A 17,948-nucleotide genomic window follows, 5' to 3' on the forward strand; every position below is an offset into this window, starting at 1 on the left:
CGTCCTCGCCGTGTAGACGCGCCCCTCCCCGGCAGGGGGAGGCTGCCAGCCGCGAGGACAGAGTCGGCCTCCCGGCACCAGACTTTGGGGTTGGATCTGCCACCGCACTCACTGTTCCCGAGCTGAAAATAGCTTTATTGTCTCCTCTGATTATAAAGATGGTAATTCACTGATCCAGAAAAGTCAACCGAGCAAGGTACACCTCTCCTTGGATGGATGGATTATCCATCCAGCAGAGCATCTGCCTAGACCGCTCTCTAAGCAGTGCTGGAGGGGGCGGGGGTCCCTGTAAGGGGGGGTGAGGTTGTTGACTAGGATGTTTCAGAGATGGCAATAGAGATGGGGATGCAGACAGAGAGAGGGAGGGATCTACCAATACCCGCCTCATCCCCGGACAGTTTCGCTGCTTGTCAGGGTCCCCAGAGACCGTGGCCTGCGGCGCGCGGCGCCCCGCCATGCCTTGTCATTGCCCCTCCTCGGGAGAGCAGAGAGGCTAGATTTGAGCCTTTGTGTGCGTGCGTGCAAAGTCATTCAGTCGTGTCCAACTCTGCGACCCCCTGGACTGTAGCCCACCGGGCTCCTCTGTCCATGGGATTCTCCAGGCGGGAATCCTGGAGTGGGTCGCCATGCCCTCCTCCAGGGGATCTTCCCGACCCAGGGATCGAACCCGGGTCTCATGTCTCCTGTACTGGCGGGCAGATTCTTCACCACTGAGCCTGGGTTTGAGCCTTGCCATCAGACAAATCTGGGTTTCACCTGAGTCTTCCACCTCCCAGCCGTGGGACCTGGGACGTTCCTTAGCCTTGCTGAGCTGAGCTCTGTGCCCCGTCTGTAAAATGGGCTGGCAACAGTATCTGTGTCACCGCAGCGAACTGCGCTAGTCACCTGTGACGGCCGTCAAGCCTGCCACTGGGGCTCTTGACCACGATCTGCAGAACCAACAATAAAACAACAGAGTGCACGAAGCCGGCGCCAGGCGAGCAGGACTTCTTGGTGAGGCTGGGCTGTCCCTCCCGGGGCAGACTTGTGTCCAAGTCTGTCCAAGTCCAGTTCGTTTCCCTGGGGCTGCTTTGTTGAGGGTAACAGCTTCAGCGCAGAGGGCTTGTGACAGCTGACCAGTGTCTGGCGTGGTCTGGTGGTGGCAGATACCCCTCCCCCTGGGCAATTGGAGAATATTCAGCCTGCAGGGTGGGGGGACCACAGCCAGGGCAGACTGAAACTGGGGGTCCCCCTCCCCTTGCGGTGCAGCAGGTGGTGAGAGGAGCCGCTGGGGCTCTCAGAGCACGTAGGGAGTGTGGGCTGGGCTGTGGGGTCTCCACCAGGGGCGCACATCTGCATCTGTGGGCGTGGTTGGCATCTGGGGCCAGGCGGTCCCTCAGGCAGGGGACGAGGCTGGAGGTGGTCCTTGGAGGGCAATGGGCACAGTCCTCCATACCCCCACCCCCTACCCCGCCAAGAACTTAGTGAGGGAACTTCTAGGTTGCACACTCCAGCTTCCCAGCGCCGTGCTGGAGGTGCTCTGTCAGCTCTGCGAGCCGACAATTACCTTCTTAGGAAATCCTGCTCGACGGTTGTTGAATTCAGCCATTGTTAAAAATTAATTAAACGGTGCTGAAGCTAAAGCGCCAATACTTTGGCCACCTGATGAGAAGAGCTGACTCACTGGGAAAAAACCCTGATGCTGGGAAAGATTGAGGGCAGGAGGAGAAGGGGGCGACAGAGGATGAGATGGTTGGATGGCATCACTGACTCGATGGACTTGAGTTTAAGTAAACCCCGGGTAATGGTGAAGGACAGGGAAGCCTGGCATGCTGCAGTCCATGGCGTCGCAAAGAGTTGGACACGACTGAGCAAGGGAACAACAACCATCAAGGCACCACACCCTCGGGGCTTCCCGGGGGCTCGGTGGTAAAGAATCCACCTGCCAGCGCAGGAGACGCCAGAGGAGTGGGTGCGATCTCTGGGTTGGGAAGATCCCCTGGAGGAGAGAACGGCAACCCACTCTGTATTCTTGCCTGGCGAATCTCATGGACAGAGAAGCCTGGCGGGCTGTACCCCGTGGGGTCGCAAAAGAGTCAGACACAACTTAGCGACCTCACAGCAACAACAGCAAGCTTCTGAGACCATGTCCACTATATCTGGACGGCGGGAACGTCCAGGTGGGTTACCGCATTCCTCTTGCTGACTCTTTTCCATGAAGGCGTGTGGGTGCCCTGAAATCGGCCCAGGCGGGTGCGTTGGCAGAGGCTACAGGTCAGGGCTTGTCACCCCAGAGAGCCAGTTGTTAAGGTGTCCCAGCACACTACTCTTTCCCCCCCACCCCCACCCCACGTCTAGGGTCTTACAGTCCTCTCCTCTGAGGGTCCCTCAACACATCCCTGACTCCTGAGCCCTGGACTCCAGCCCGGGGTCCCCTCTCCATCCATCTCCTTGGCCCCTGGCCACTGCTCTGCACCCTCGTCTCTTCTGCCTGTGGCGTCCCTCCCAGCATAAAGCTGACTGTGCTACTCACGGCTCCAGAGCCTTCTATGGCTCCCACCTGCCCTCAGGACAAACCCAAGCTCCTTAGCCAGGCTCTCGAGGTCCTTAGGGCTGGCCGCCGCCAGCTCCATCCACCTCACTCTTCACTCCCAGATTCTGCCAGGCGGACACTGCCAAGGAGAACCTCTCCTAAGCTCCGGTTAGGGACCCCTGACCCAGGCCACTCCCTGGCTCCCCCTGTCTGAGCAGTCCTAGGCCCCTGATGATCGGCCGCATGGCTGGTGTGTGGACCCTGAGACCCGGGGGGGACCCAGGGGACCCCTGCGTGTGTGTGCACGCAGCCTGCAATGCCTGGTTTCACACATGTGTTGTGTTTCACCCACTGGGGTTGGCCAGGATCAGGGTCCAAAGGTCGGAGGTCAACACAGCGCCACCTGCCACACCCACATCCTGGCAGGGAGCTCCACTCATACCTGGCCTTCCAGGTCCTTAAGAAGTTGGAGACGTTTGCCTTATGCTGGCTCTGTTTCCCCTAGTTGATCCCTGCCTCAGTCCCTGCACATTGAGGAGCAGATCTGACTGGGAATTACGGACTCCACACCTTCTTTCGTGGGTTCCCAGCCCAGAACGCCTTGTCCTTGGGGAAGCCTTGCTGGGCTCGGAACACCTCTACTGTTTGCGGTGGCTGTTATTATGGGCGGTAGCATCCTTAGGCCCAGGGGTGTTTGCTGCGAGGCCTCTATCCTCCAGGGGCTGGTGCCAGCTCCCAGAAGCAAGTGCTGGGGGAGGGCGGTGTTTTGTCCCTGGAAGGAGCTTATCTTGGCTGAATTCTCCTAACCCTCTTGGAGGATTAGGAACTCAATGCACGTAGGTCCCCTGATAATGCGTTTAAGGACTTAATAGGATTCAGGCTTTCCCAGAGAAAGCCCAGACTTGTCCTTGACTCTCTGGGTGACCTTGATCTGTGTCTCCATTCATCCGCCTGTAAAGGAAGGGGTCGATGGTGGTCTGCAGGCCCTGAAATGTTGGGGGTGGGCTGGGGTTGCCATAGTGCGTGTTGGTTCAGAGAGCTTCCCCGTCCCACTGCCCCTGGTCACACAGCAGGGGGCCGGTCACGGACAGCACCCACTGGAGCACGGTGGTTGGGTGGGGATGGGCATACGGCCTGAGTCTGGCCCACCAGAGCCTTCCTCGGGACAGACGATAGATGTCTGCTCTGCATTTGTGTCCTAGAGCCGCTGTGACCAAGTACTACAGTTCGGGCGGCTTAAATGACAATACTTGTGATCTCATACTTCTGGAGGCTGAGTCCAAGGTCAAGGTGTCAGCAGGGTCAGTCTCCCCTGAGGCCTCTCTCCTTGGCTGCCCACGGCTGTCTTCTCCCTGGGTCCTCACCGGGTCATGCTTCCGTGTGTCTGTCCTAACCTCCTCCTTCTCGAAGGATCTCTCTCCTGATGGCCCACTTTCACGACCTCATGTGTGTGAGCGCTCAGTTGCTCAGTCCTGTCCAACTCTTTGCATCCCCATGGACTGTGGCCTGCCAGGCTCCTCTGTCCGTGGGATTTCCCAAGCAGAGAACCTGACTGGAGCGGGTTGCCGTGTCCTCCTCCAGGGGGATCTTCCTGACCCAGGGATTGAACCCGCCTCTCCTGCAGCTTCTGCGTGGCAGGCTGATTCTTTACCGTGGAGCAGCCAAAAAATAAGGAAAAAGAAAGAGCAAGCCCTGCCCTTGACCAAACATTCACCTCTGGGTCCTCGGGCATTTGTCTGTGGAGCCCAAGAGGGTGGAGGATTCAGACAAGGCCTCCGCCCACCCACCAACCCATGTGGCTGACACGGGGGTCACATGTCACAGCGCCTTGGTCTCAGGGTGTCACAGGGACGCAGGAGACCCGGACACCCTCCCGTGGTTTGCAAAATTCCATTCTCAGCAGGTTTGTCCTTCACCCAGGGAGGCTCAAACCTGGGAGCTCCCAGCTTCTGAGGTTTGTGGGTTGATGCCCCACCCCCACACGGGCCTAATTTTCCCTTTTTAGCCGAAGGCCGCGTGGGGTCTGATTGCTTCCAGCCTGCCCTGTCTCAGCCCCCCTCAGTTTTCTTGGGCTTTTAAGGGATGTTTAATAATTGATGGCGGTGGCTGCCTTCCGAGCCGCCGGGGGCCCAGGGAGCTGTGGCTTCTCCAGTTTGAGGGGAGGTGGCAGCCGCCCAGGAGGGTCTCTGGGGCGCTCTCTCTCCCAGCTTCGCAGCCTGTGATCGTGGGCGGGTCACGCCTTGACCCCGGCCTTGGTCATTGCACCCATGAGACAGTGGGCTGTCGGGGCCAGGGCGGGTGGAGTCTTGATCCTCTGAACCACCAGCCAGGGCTATCTTACCATCTTACGGGCCAAAAGCTGCTCGGGTACCATCTGGAGTCCCCTCCGGTTGTAGCCATGGTCAGCCCGCCCCACACCCCGTCTTCTCCCAGCAGGCCTTCGGCCCCCGGCTCCCCGTGCCCAGACGCCTCTGCCAGGCCTGCCCCTGGCCATCGTCTCTGCCTGCGTGCTCCGCTCTGGGTTTGCTGGCTCCCCCTCCCCTGCCTGAGCATCGCAGGACACGTCCCCTTGGAGCGGAGCCCCCGGCTTCTTTCCCAGTTGTGCTCTCTCCCGTGACCTCCTGCACTGATGGCCCTGGAGGTCGGCGACCCCAGCCCCCAGCCCCGGCCTGGCTTTCTCTCCAGCTCTGGGAAGGCATGCAAGGCCACGGGCCCTGGAGTGCTGACAGCACTGTGGAGCCCTGTGCCAAGGTCACAGGTGCAAAGCCCCACACCAGGGTCGTCTCTGGATCTGACTGAGCCCCATAGCAACCGTTGCCATGGGCTCCCCTGATCGAATCTGGCCAGCTTCCTAACCCCGCATTAGGTAAAAACACCCACCCTCACCCATCTCCTGATGCCACCCTTCCGGCAGAAATTTTCTTTGTCCTGAGACTGTAAACATCGGCTACTAACCCATGAAGGAGGTCGGCTCTCCCGGGACTGGTGGGAGGTCAGCTGACGATGCCCTCGTTATCTCTGCTCTCAGTTCTTAATAAACTCACTCCTTTCTGAAATACTCTGGGTCTGGAGATTCTCTTCCAACCCGCGTCCAGACCAGGACAGACGTGACCTCCGCTAGCTGGGCTTGGGTTCTCCCGCTGGTAAGCGGGGGCTGAGCCCTGCGTCCCGGGTCACAGTGGAGCAGGTCTGCGGGTCCCCCGAGGCCTCCCTGAGAGCTGGAGGTGGGCAAGGAGGAGCCAGCTATGTGTTCACTCCTTTACCCGCCTTCCAATCGGTCACAGACGCTCGGGCGGCTCTAACAGGATCACACGGGCTGGGAGGCTTAAGCAACAGAGATTTATATCTTGCGGTTCTGGAGGCTGAAGTCCAAGGTCAGGGTGCTGGCGGCTTGTCCCGTGTCTGCTCTTGGTTCAGAGACGATGGCTTCTCCCTGAGTCCTCACGTGCGGGAAGGGGTGAGGGGGCCCTCTGGGGTTCTTTTGGGGTCCCTTTCATAAGGGCACTAATCCCATTCTTGGGGCCTTCCCAGGTGGCTCAGTGGTAAAGAATCTGCTTGCCAACGCAGGAGACTCAGGTTCAGGCCCTAGGTGGGGAAGATCCCCTGGAGAAGGAAATAGTCAGCCACTCCAGTATTCTTGCCTAGGAAATCCCATGGACAGAGGAGCCTGGCGGGCTACAGTCCATGGGGTCGCAAAGAGTCGGTCCCGACTGAGCGATTAAACAACAACAACAAGTCCCATTCACAAGGGCGCCACCCTCGTGACCTGATGGCCACAGAGGCCCCACCTCCTGACACCATCACACCCAGGGTTAGGGTTTCCGCTGAGTCTAGGAGGACGCAGTCAGTCCAGTGCACATGTGGGCCAAACCTACGCAGCCAGTGTGGGCGCTGGAGAGTCACATGGTCACTGTAGAGAATACGACGGCTGTCCTTCAGCTGGAGGAGCCCCTCAGTGACCTTATGTCTTTCCACTGAACCAGTCCCGTGACAGCGGGTCAGCCGTGATGCTCCAACCCCAAGCTGTGGTGACTCACTCAGCAGTGACCAGGAGACTGAAGCCCCTCTGAGCCTGGTCACGTGGATGTGGGAGAGGGCTCCCTGCCTGGGGAGGTTGTTCCGTGGCCTCTGTGACCACTGTACCCCGGCTGCAAGCCTGAAAGGGCTGCACAGAGAGGCTGATGGATGGACAGAGCCCCAGAGGCCTGGCGACATCTCTGGAGATGCCCCAGCTACGAAAACCGTGCATTCGCTGTCTTGCTCAAGGCAGCTGGAACTGGGTTTCTGAAACGTGCAGCGCCAGGGGTCCCGATCAATGCAGACAGACGAGGCCTCTGCCCTCGTGGCTTTCGCAGTAACAGGGAGCAGATGAACACAAGTGGGTCTCTCTCTTCTCTGGTGACAACTTCCACTAAACACGGTGGAGAATGCTGGAGTGGGTTCGTGGACTGGCGTTCAGGGAAGACTCCTGGGGAGGTGACGCTGAAGCCAGGAAATGGGTCAACGTGTAGAAGGGACACCTCACCTCCGGCTGCGTGGGGCGGGCTGGGCTGGGCCGAGCTGGGGGCCCAGATCAGGACTTGGGAAGTTTCAGGGGATGTCAGCCCAGCTCATGTAATCAAACCGGGGCCGGGGCCAGGGTGGGTGGGGCTGGGCCTCAGAAGCGGTTGGAATCAGGGACAAGAATCCTGGCAGCAAGGGTGAGGGTCCGTCTCTGGCCGCCCACAGCTTCCGGCTCACGGCCACCACTGCCACCTCCCAAGACGCCTGACCCTTGCCCGTCCCCCTGGGCCAAGTCAGGGGAGAATCCTGGTTGGCCCAGCGCGGGTCACAGGGCTGCCAGGGGGCAGTCAGACGGTGAGACACAACACTGGGGGAGCTGGAGGCTCACCTCAAGAAGGGATGCTCTTTCAGGACTTGAGAGGGTGCATTCAGAGTGGTGGGGGTCTCATCTAGAATATTCTGCAGAGACAGGAGAGAGCGTGAGGCGTCTTCGAGTTATAACAGAGCCCTTCCAGTCTATTCTGGTCGCTTTGATCCTTATCTGTATTGTCAACGCCATGACAACGTGGAGATGAAGGCTTTCAAGGCTCCAGTGATTTTTGTAAGCAACAAAGTTTATATTTTTATCTCTGTGAATCCTCTCCAATGATCTCATTCTCAAGGGCTGGGGTTGGGCCTGGAAGGGTCTCAGAGGCCTGTGGTAGCCCTGAGGGGCCCCTCTGCCCAGGTTCTGACCGAGGAGACCGCCGCAGACTCTGTTGCGTGGCTCCATCTCTCCTGTCTGCCCCACGGCCTCGGTCTGGCTCCCCCTCTCCCCCACCCCTCCCGCTGTGTCCTTCGCCTCTTCAAGGACGTTTGCAGGCAAACCGGAGGGTCATCTATTCGCTCAGACTGGATTTCACTCAAGCCTCAACCTTCAGCTTGGGAGGCGAGACACAGACACGCACAGCAGACACACAGACATAATCACATATACACAACAACACACACACACACAGACACAGTGACACCACACAATGACACCCAGAGCCACGGGTGACACGCGGATACGGTAGTGTGCACAGCGACCCAGTGACACACACAGTGACACACACACACGGTGACACCACAGACACACACAATGACGTATGGACAGTGACCCAGTGACCCAGAGACACACAGATGCAGTGAGACACGACAGCACACACACAGACGCAGTGACATTAACATACAGCGACACACAGACACACATGTAAGTATCCGTGACACACAGAACAATGCAGACATGCTCCAGCATACACAACGATAACGCATAAACACGCATAGACACACACTCAGACACACCAATACTCAGAGGCACACCCAGACACATGCACACCCAGACGCAAACCTACAAAGACACCCACACACAAACACACAGACCTCAACACACACGCTGTCAGTGTGGGCAGGAGCCTAGCTGATGGCCAGCTTTGATCTGCAGCCCTGTTAACTGCTGCGGAGTCAGCGCTTCCCCGTGGTTGGTGTCCAGCCGCCCTTGTGATGTCACTGGACGTGGAGATGGGAGGAGGGCACGCCATCAGCTCTCGAGCTGCTGATTGTAGGAGCAGCTGCTGTACCCCAGTGACACTGATGGGCCACCACACACACACACACACACACACACACACACACACACACGCACTTCCTCTCTCCTTCCTTCCTTCTCTCTGCGGACCAGCCTCTCCATGCTGGTGTCAAGGCAGTCCTGGATCAAACCTTGGCTCTGCTCTGTGTCTTTTATCACATTCTCAACCTCTCAGAGCCTCAGATTTCTTGTAAAATGGGGAAAACCCATTTGGTACTCATGTAAGGACCCCTGGTTGCTTGTGAACACCCTCCGTGGAGCCTAGCGCCTGGTGGATGCTCAGCAAAAATGGGGCTCAGCCTTGCGAGGAAGACAGCTCTCTGCAAGGTCAATATCCTCCTGGAGCCCGAGGCCTGGGGCCGGTGCTGACCTCGGTTCAGCTGCCACAGCCCCCAGGTCACACAGGCCTGTGTCTGCCAGCCCCTTGGGGGGCTTGGGCTGCAGATCTCCACTGCTCTCGAGCAGGACTTGGGGTACACCCAGGGTGAAATATGGGGCCCTGCCAGCCCGCTGCAGTCTTGCCCCTTCCTCACCATCCCCCATGTTCTACAGAACACACAGCACACCAGCGATCTCTGCCTCGGGGCCTTTGCACAGCTGGCCCTCCCCCTGTCTGCCCTCCCCTTTCTGGGCCATCAAAGCCCGGTTGTCTGCTCCTGCTCAGGGGAGCTAATCCCTGACACCCGCCTGCTGGCCTCAAGGCAGGACCTGGGATGATGTTCACCTCCACACTGAGCTGGGGCTGTCTCTTCTGTGTCTGTCTTCCCATGAAACTGCCAGCTCCAGAGCACAGAGGCTGGGCCTGACTCTGCCCCCCAGAACCTGACACTCTGCTTGGCATGTGGCTGGAAATCAAGGTTCTCAGGGGGGACCTGCTGGGATCAAAGACTCAGTGATCTGAGGAGCTGCGGGCAGGCGGCTTTGGAGCTGGCACTGGGCGGGCATGGGTGGGGGGGTGTGGACCCAAAAGCCCAGAACGGCTCTGAACAGGCCAGCTGCCAACAAAGGTAGAGCCTTGTCCCCCTGTCGTGGACACCGCCAGCCAAAATGTGAGATCACAGAGGGGTCATAGGTCGAGGGGTCCTGGTGCATCAGCTGGAAGAGACTTGACTCTTGACCAGGCTCTGCTGGCTGCATCTCCAGGCTTCCGGGGGGGTCCCTGCCCCAGGCCCAGCTCTGCTGTGATGGCCCGAGGATGCTGTGGGCATCTTGGCAGCCAGCCTGTCCAGCGCCCTGAGTTGGACTCTGACGTCGAGTTCTGAAAGAGGTGCCAGCATCTCCAGCAGCCCCAGAGCCTTGGTTCCGGGAAGCACACAGCCATATTGTCCAAATTGACTTGAATTCCTGCCAAACTGGCTGTAGCATTAAGGGAAGGAGCCACCAACTCAACCTCAAGGTGAATAACTTTAGCAAATTGTGATCCAAAAAAGGTCCGCAAGCCGGAAGCAAAATGGTGCAGCCCCTTGGAAGATGGTATGACGGTTTCTTACAAAACTAAGCACAGCCTTTTGACATGATCCTGAAATCACACTCCTTGGTATTTACCCAGAAGTGTGGGAAACATCTGTCTGCATGAAAACCTGCACATGGATGATTATAGCACCTTCGTTCAAAAATGCCAAAACGTGGAAGCAACCAAGATGTCCTTCGGTAGGTGAATGGATAAACGATGGCCCATCTGGATGATGGAATATTGTTCAGGGATTAAAAAGAAATGAGCTACCACGCCTTGAAAAGACATGGAGGAAACCAAATGCATGTCATTGAGTGAAAAAAGCAATCTGAAAAGTCTGCATTCTGTATGATTCTAATTATACGACATTCTGGAAACGACAAAACTATGGAGACAGTGAGAGAGTAGTGGTTGTTAGGGTTGCGGGGCGGGGGGGGGAAGGGGAAGGAAAAATAGGTGGGGTACCGAGGATTTTTAGGGCGTCGAAACTACTCTGTAAGATGCCGTAACGGTGGATGCAAGTCATTATACGTTTATCCGAACCCACAGAATGGACAACGCCAAGCGTGAACCGTAATGTAAGCCGTGGGTTTGGGGTGACTGCGACACGTCAATGTAGGTTCATCCGCTGTAACAAATGCACCTGCGTCAGGTGGGGGCCTTGCTACTGGGCGAGGCTGTGCCTCTGTCGGGGGAGGGGGCGAATGGAAAATCTCAGCACCCTCCTTTCAATTTTGCTGTGAACCGAAAACTGCTCTAAAAAAAGTAGTCTTTTTAAAAATAATCCGCAAGCTGGTCTTTTTCCTTATCCAACCACCGAGCAAATATTTATGGAGCAGTTCAGGCAAAGTCTCTGGTGGAGGTTTTAAGATGTGGTTCCCAACTCTGCGACACCCCTCCCATCAAGAAGCAGGTTCACGGCCCCTCAGGCTTGGGGGCCAGGGGTCATGGGGGACCGGATGCTGGCGACATCGGGGCTGAGTCATGGAGGCTCTCTTGGCCTCCACCTGGGTCTCTGCTCTGGGCCGGGGCGGGGGGGGCGGGTGCCAGCCTTGGCACCGCCTACCATCCTGGACATCCGGCCCCGTCGAGCCCTCAGATGAAAGAGCTCCCAGGGGACATGTGATTGTCACTATATGAGGAACCCCCCTTCCTGGGCAGGATAAAATGGTGTTTCACACTGCATGTCAGAGTTCATGTCAGCGACCAGGCAGGAGGAAACTTACCCCGAGATGGGTAGGAGTATACTCTGTCTTACAACAGGGACCCAGCTCACAAAGACTGAGGGGATTGGAGCCTTGATTCTGAAGTCAGAGGCCTGGCTCCTGTGCTGAGCTCTCTGTCAAAGTGATTGTCTCAATGAATGAGCCCTCAGTGGTCAGGCACTGCTCTGACCCCCAGGCTGGCCAGTGTGTTGATGTGGGCACCACTGGACACTTGGAGGTGTGGGCAGCCGGCTGGGGACCCTCAGCAGCACCCCGGCAGGATGCCCCCACTTTAAGCATTCAGCCAATTGCTTGGACCATGCGGCTTTTCTGGAAACCCAGGGCAGGAGGCCAGGCCAGCCACCGCCCCAAGGCTCTGGCCTCGTAGGGATCACCTGCCTCGTCCTACCCCAAGCGCCTTGTCCACATCCCCCCTCACCCCAAACGCCATCCAGTAGGCGAAGCTGGCTCATATTAGCCCTTGAAAGCTGATTGTTAAATTTTTAGAAATGTTGCAAGCTGGCTGTCAAATGAATCACTTAAGAATGAAATGATGTAAGATGTGTGATTAAGGAATGGCACTAAAAGTACGATAATAAATATTTTGATGAGGCCACAAGAAGAGGCAGCTTCTGGTGAGCCCGGCCAGCAGGTGGCAGCCTGCTCTGTGCCCGGGGGCTGGGCTGTGAGGGTTCCGCAGAGCCGAGGGGCCTTCTCTACCCTCACTCGGCTTCCAGACAGAGACGCTGGAGCAGAAATGCTTTCTTCTGAGATTTTAGAGGCAGAAGAGATTTCTCACCTTCCGGAGAGGCGGTTTCAGGCCTGTGAGGAGACTCCAGCTGCCATGGCCCAGAGTGGAGGCTGGGGGTCTTGGAGGGGGGTGGGTGGGCATCTGCCACAGTCTCTCCTGGGAGGGCACCCCCTCTGCTCCCTCGACACACCCACCCCCACTCCCAACCGCCACGATGCAGGATCCAGAAACGCCCTCCCAGCTCTCAGCTCTGCGCAGAGCTGAGAGGCGCATCCTTGCACAAACACTTCATGCCGCTTCCTGTGAAGTGCCTCTTACAGACTCTCCACGGCTCCCTGACCTCAGCAGAGGGCTCGGACGCTCTGGGAGGGAAGAGGAGTGTTTGCTGTGTGGACAGAAAAGCTTGCCCGGGCGCAGGGCTGGGGCGGGGAGGGGGCCACGGGGGCGGGGCACAGGAGTGGGGCGGGGCACAGGAGTGGGGCGGGGCACAGGAGTGGGGCGGGGCACAGGAGTGGGGCGGGGCAGGGGGCGGGGTGTAGTGGCAGGGCCCAGGGGTGGGATAGGACACAGGGATGGGGCGGGGCTCGGGGGACGTTGCCCAGGGGCGGGGACTAGACCCCTCTGGCCTGCTGACCTCGCCTCTACCTCGGGGGAGGGACTGTCTGGATTTCACCGCGCTAACCAGCCTGCCGCCCGCGTCTGCCGCGCCCTCCAGACGCCTCGCCCCGCCCCACCCACCCCAGTCCTGGAGGACAGATACTGCGCAGAGGACCGAGGACACCGGTGGCAGGGCAGGAGGCCACAGTGGCTGGGGCCAGCCGCCAGGCGGCCTCTTCTGCCCACAGACCCCAGGAAGCAGGACTTTGTCCTGGTGGACGGGTGACCAGGGATGTCGGGACAGCAGGGCTCGGTGACCAGGGCCAGAGTCTGAGCTGGGACTCGGAGGCCGTGTTTCGGCTGCTAGGGCTGGGAGCAGATCGCCCTTCCCTGTCCCTCTCCCTGTCTGTCCTTCTCTCGCCCCGCCGCCGCCCCTCTGTCTCTCCGTCTGCTTACAACCGGAGGGACACGTCCCCCACATCCCTCTCACCGGTCTATCTGCGAATACCTGCGCCCCCCACCTGAGGGCGCCCGTGGCCCAGACACGCAGGAAAACCACTGTTCCAGGAGCCGCTGGTCCTCTGAGTGGCAGTTGGTGAATAAATCTCCCAGCTTCCCTGTCCTTGCGGTGGGACAGCTCAGAGCGTGGCCCTGAGCTCCTTCTGTCCCCCAGGGAGATACTCTCTGGTTCTGCCTTCGGGGCCAACACAGCCAGAGACAAGCCCCAAGTCACTCTTACAAAATGTTGAAAGAACACCGCAATGAAAACCTATAGAGGCTTCACCTCAATACACGAGTTGTTAAGAATGTCATCTTTCACTGTTGATGTCATGTTCTTTTTTCAAGCAAAAAAACTTAACAATACCAAATTTATTTCATATAGAATCATTCAGTTCAGTTCAGTTCAGTTCAGTCACTCAGTCACGTCCGACTCTTTGTGACCCCATGGGCTGCAGCACACCAGACCCCCCTGTCCGTCACCAACTCCTGGAGTTTACTCAAACCTCGTGTCCATTGAGTCGGTGATGGCATCCAACCATTTCATCCTCTGTCGTTCCCTTCTCCTCCTGCCTTCAATCTTTCCCGGCATCAGGCTCTTTTCAAATGAGTCAGTTCTTCGCATCAGGTGGCCAAAGTGTTGGGAGTTTCAGCTTCAGCATCAGTCCTTCCAATGAATATTCAGGACTGATTTCCTTTAGGATGGACTGGTTGGATCTCCTTGCAGTCCAAGGGACTCTCAAGAATCTTCTCAAATACCACAGTTCAAAAGCATCAGTTCTTCGGCGCTCAGCCTTCTTTATGGTCCAACTCTCACATGCATGCATGACAACTGGAAAAACCGTAGCTTAGACAGAACTTTGTTGGTAAAGCAATGTCTCTGCTTTTTAATATGCTGTCTAGGTTGGTCATAGCTTTTCTTCCAAGGAGCAAGCATCTTTTTACTTCATGGTTGCAGTCACCATCTGCAGTGATTTTGGAGCCCAAGAAAATAAAGTCTCTCACTGTTTCCACATCTATCTGCCATGAAGTGATGGGACCAGATGCCGTGATCTTAGTTTTCTGAATGTTTTAAGCCAACTTTTTCACTCTTCTCTTTCACTTTCATCCAGAGGCTTTTTAGTTCTTCTTCGCTTTCTGCCATAAGGGTGGTGTCATCTGCATATCTGAGGGTATTGATATTTCTCCCAGCAATCTTGATTTCAGCTTGTGCTTCATCCAGCCCAGGCTTTCTCGTGATGTACTCTGAATGTAAGTTAAATAAGCAGGATTACAATATACAGCCTTGACATACTTCTTTCCCAATTTGGAACCAGTCTGTTGTTCCACCTCCGGTTCTAACTGTTGCTTCTTGACCTGCATACAGATTTCTCAGGAGGCAGGTCAGGTGGTCTGGTATTCCTATTTCTTGAAAAATTTTCCGCAGTCTGTTGTGATCCACACAGTCAAAGGCTTTGGCGTAGTCAATAAAGCAGAAGTAGATGTTTTTCTGGAACTCTCTTGCTTTTTCGATCATCCAGGGGATGTTGGCAATTTGATCTCTGGTTCCTCTGCCTTTTTAAAAACCAGCTTGAACATCTGGAAGTTCATGGTTCATTTACTGTTGAAGCCTGGCTTGGAGAATTTTGAGCATTACTTTGCTAGCATGTGAGATGAGTGCAACTGTGCAGTAGTTTGAGCATTCTTTGGCATTGCCTTTCTTTGGAATTGGAATAAAAACTGACCTTTTCCAGTCCTGTCGCCACTATTGAGTTTTCCAAGTTTGCTGGCATATTGAGTGAAACACTTTCACAGCATCATCTTTTAGGATTTGAAATAGCTCAGTTGGAATTCCATCACCTCCACTAGCTTTGTTTGTAGTGATGCTTCTTAAGGCCCACTTGACTTTGCATTCCAGGATGCCTGGCTCTAGGTGAGTGATCACATCACTGTGATTATCTGGGTTGTGAAGATCTTTTTTGTATAGTTCTTCTGTGTATTCTTGCTACCTCTTCTTAATATCTTCTGCTTCTGTTAGGTCCATACCATTTCTGTCCTTTATCGAGCCCATCTTTGCATGAAATATTCCCCTGGTATCTCTAATTTTCTTGAAGAGAACTCCAGTCTTTTCCATTCTATTGTTTTCCTCTATTTCTTTGCATTGACCACCGAGGAAGTCTTTCTTACTTCTTCTTGCTATTCTTTGGAACTCTGCATTCAAATGGGTATATCTTTCCTTTTCTCCTTTGCCTTTTGCTTCTCTTCTTTTCACAGCTATTTGTAACGCCTCCTCAGACAACCATTTTGCCTTTTTGCATTTCTTCTTCTTGGGGATGGTCTTGATTACTGCCTCCTGTACAATGTCACGAACCTCTGTCCATAGTTCATCAGGCACTCTATCTATCAGATCTAATCCCTTGAATCGATTTCTCACTTCCACTGTATAATCATAAGGGATTTGATTTAGGTCATACCTGAATGGTCTAGTGGTTTTCTCTACTTTCTTCAATTTAAGTCTGGGTTTGGCAATAAGGAGTTCATGATCTGAGCCACAGTCAGCTCCTTTCTTTGGAACCCAGTTAATGCCGTTGTGTTTATAGCTTGGAGTGGGGTGTCTGAGTCCACCAAGTTCACTGCGGTTGCTGAAATCCTCCACCAGCCCCCACCACCTCCCATTTATGGAGCAAGAACAACACAACCTGCCTCCCGCTCCTGCTCGGGATGAGCGGAGGCTCTCGGGGCCTCTGTTTGGACAAGTGAATACCGTATCTATCCAGCCACGAAGTCAAGCAAACCCTTCGGAGGATTCCAGGGCTGAACGTGCACTCTGGATGCTGCCTGGGTGACAGTCTCGTCTTAACTGGCCTGTTTCTTTACCAGGTTTTATATTAAGTGCTTCAGAGCATTTGTGTTGCTATTGCGAGCCTCTGCTCAGAGCTCTCTGGCAGCCAAGCTCTCCCCCGGCTTATGCAAATATAAACCTCCCCCAAAAGGCAGCACCCTTACCACGCGACCACAAGTGACAGAGACAGCAGGCTCCATGAAGCTCTGGGTTCCTCAACCATCTGGAGCCAGCAGGCCTGGAGGTCAGGACCAGGTTGGGGGCAGCCTCTCTGCCGCCCCCAGAGCCTTAATTCAGCTCCCCTGTGGCCGAGTTGGCACGTCCCTTTGGATAGAGGGGAACTGTGAAGGCTTCTCGTCTCGTTTTAAAAATATGCATGTATCACAGATGTTCAGCAAACTATGGGGTTGAGGAAGACGTGAATGGATCAAAATTCTCACCGGCTGCAAGTGAGAATTGGTGCAACTCTGGGGTTGCCTCCCAGGATGGGGGCTGTTACCCCTCCTTCCTGCAGGTACCTGCTGGTCAAGGGAGTCGGTTTTCCATCCCTTATGTGTATGTGTGCTAAGTCGCTTCAAGCTGTGTCCGACTCATTGCGACCCCATGGAGAGTAGCCCTTCTGTAGCCCACCAGGCTCCCCTGTCCATGGGATTCTCCAGGCAAGAATACTGTAGTCAGTGGCCATTTCCTTCTCCAGGGGATCTTCCCCACCCAGGGATCAAACCCAAGTCTCCTGCATTGCAGGCAGATTCTTTACCATCTGAGCCACGAGGGAAGCCCCAAACTGGTGGTTAAGTATATAGCCTAATTATCAACCAGAAGGTTTTTATAATTTCAAATATCAGTTCAGTTCAGTTGCTTAGTCATGTCCGACTCTTTGCGACCCCATGGACTGCAGCTCGCCAGGCCTCCCTGTCCATCACCATCTCCTGGAGCTTGCTCAAACTCAGGTCCATCGAGGCGGTGATGCCATCCAACCATCTCATCCTCTGTCACCCCCTTCTCCTCCCGCCTTCAATCTTTCCCAGCATCAGGGTCTTTTCCAATGAGTCAGTTCTTCGCAAGTATATTCACTTTATTTGAAAGAGCCCGCAGCCGTGGAGTGACAGAACTCTCTGCACACTGCCCTCACAGCCAAGCAGAGCGGGCGGAGACTGCGAGGCTCAGGGAGCCCTAAACACACCAGCTGGGACCGGAGCTCCAAGCCCACTGGGATGATGGCCTCCGTTTCTCCTTCCCAGGTCGCTGCCCAGGACCCAGAGGAGAGGATGTGGAGGCAGGTCCGCTTGGAAAGCACAGCCAGTGGGGACCCGCCCATACCAGCATCGTCCCTTCTGCTTCCCCCTCCTTCCCCCTTGGAGAGGTCACAGCCTCCAGATCCCCGCTCCCTTGCCTGGCCCAGATGGTGACAATGCCACCCTGCCCTGGCACTTCCTCCCGGGAGGCCATGTGGTGGGCAAGGATGAGCCCAGGTGAGCAGGTGACCAGCAGCACCAGGTATATGCATCTCCACAGGGCTGATTGACAGCCGCCTGCATCATTACTCCCCGTTGCTGCAGGGACCTCGGTGACAGCAGGGGCAGGGACCTGCCGAGGGCTTGTTTATAAAGTTGACTTGGTCCGGGAGCGAGGGGACATGTGTGTACTTGTGGCTGACTCACGTGGTTGTGTGGCAGAAGCCAACACACGTTATAAAGCGATTGTGTGTGTGTGTTTGCTCAGCTGTGTCCGAGTCTCTGCAACCCCACAGACTCCTCCGGACTCCCGCCAGGCTCCTCAGTCCATGGAAAATCTCCAGGCAGGAATACTGGAGTGGGTTGTTTCTTTCTCCAGGGGATCTTCCTGGCCCAGGATCGAACCCGCATCTCTTGCCTCCCCTGCACTGACAGGCAGATTCTTTATCTCTGCGCCACCTGGGAAGCAATTATCCTCAATTAAAAACAATAAAGTTCCCTTGATTTTAGCTGTCTCTGAAAAGCTGGTTTGAACAGGGCATTCCAAG

General features: G+C 55.9%; 1 long non-coding RNA gene across 1 annotated transcript; it reads left to right on the forward strand.

Annotated features, from left to right (window-relative positions):
* On the forward strand, nucleotides 122-5,541 carry LOC102180279. Its single transcript, XR_311096.3, has 3 exons — nucleotides 122-196; nucleotides 869-993; nucleotides 4,949-5,541. It is a non-coding gene; the product is annotated as an uncharacterized LOC102180279 (long non-coding RNA).

This window comes from Capra hircus, chromosome 25, assembly GCF_001704415.2.
Source record: "Capra hircus breed San Clemente chromosome 25, ASM170441v1, whole genome shotgun sequence".
Lineage (NCBI taxonomy): Eukaryota > Metazoa > Chordata > Mammalia > Artiodactyla > Bovidae > Capra > Capra hircus.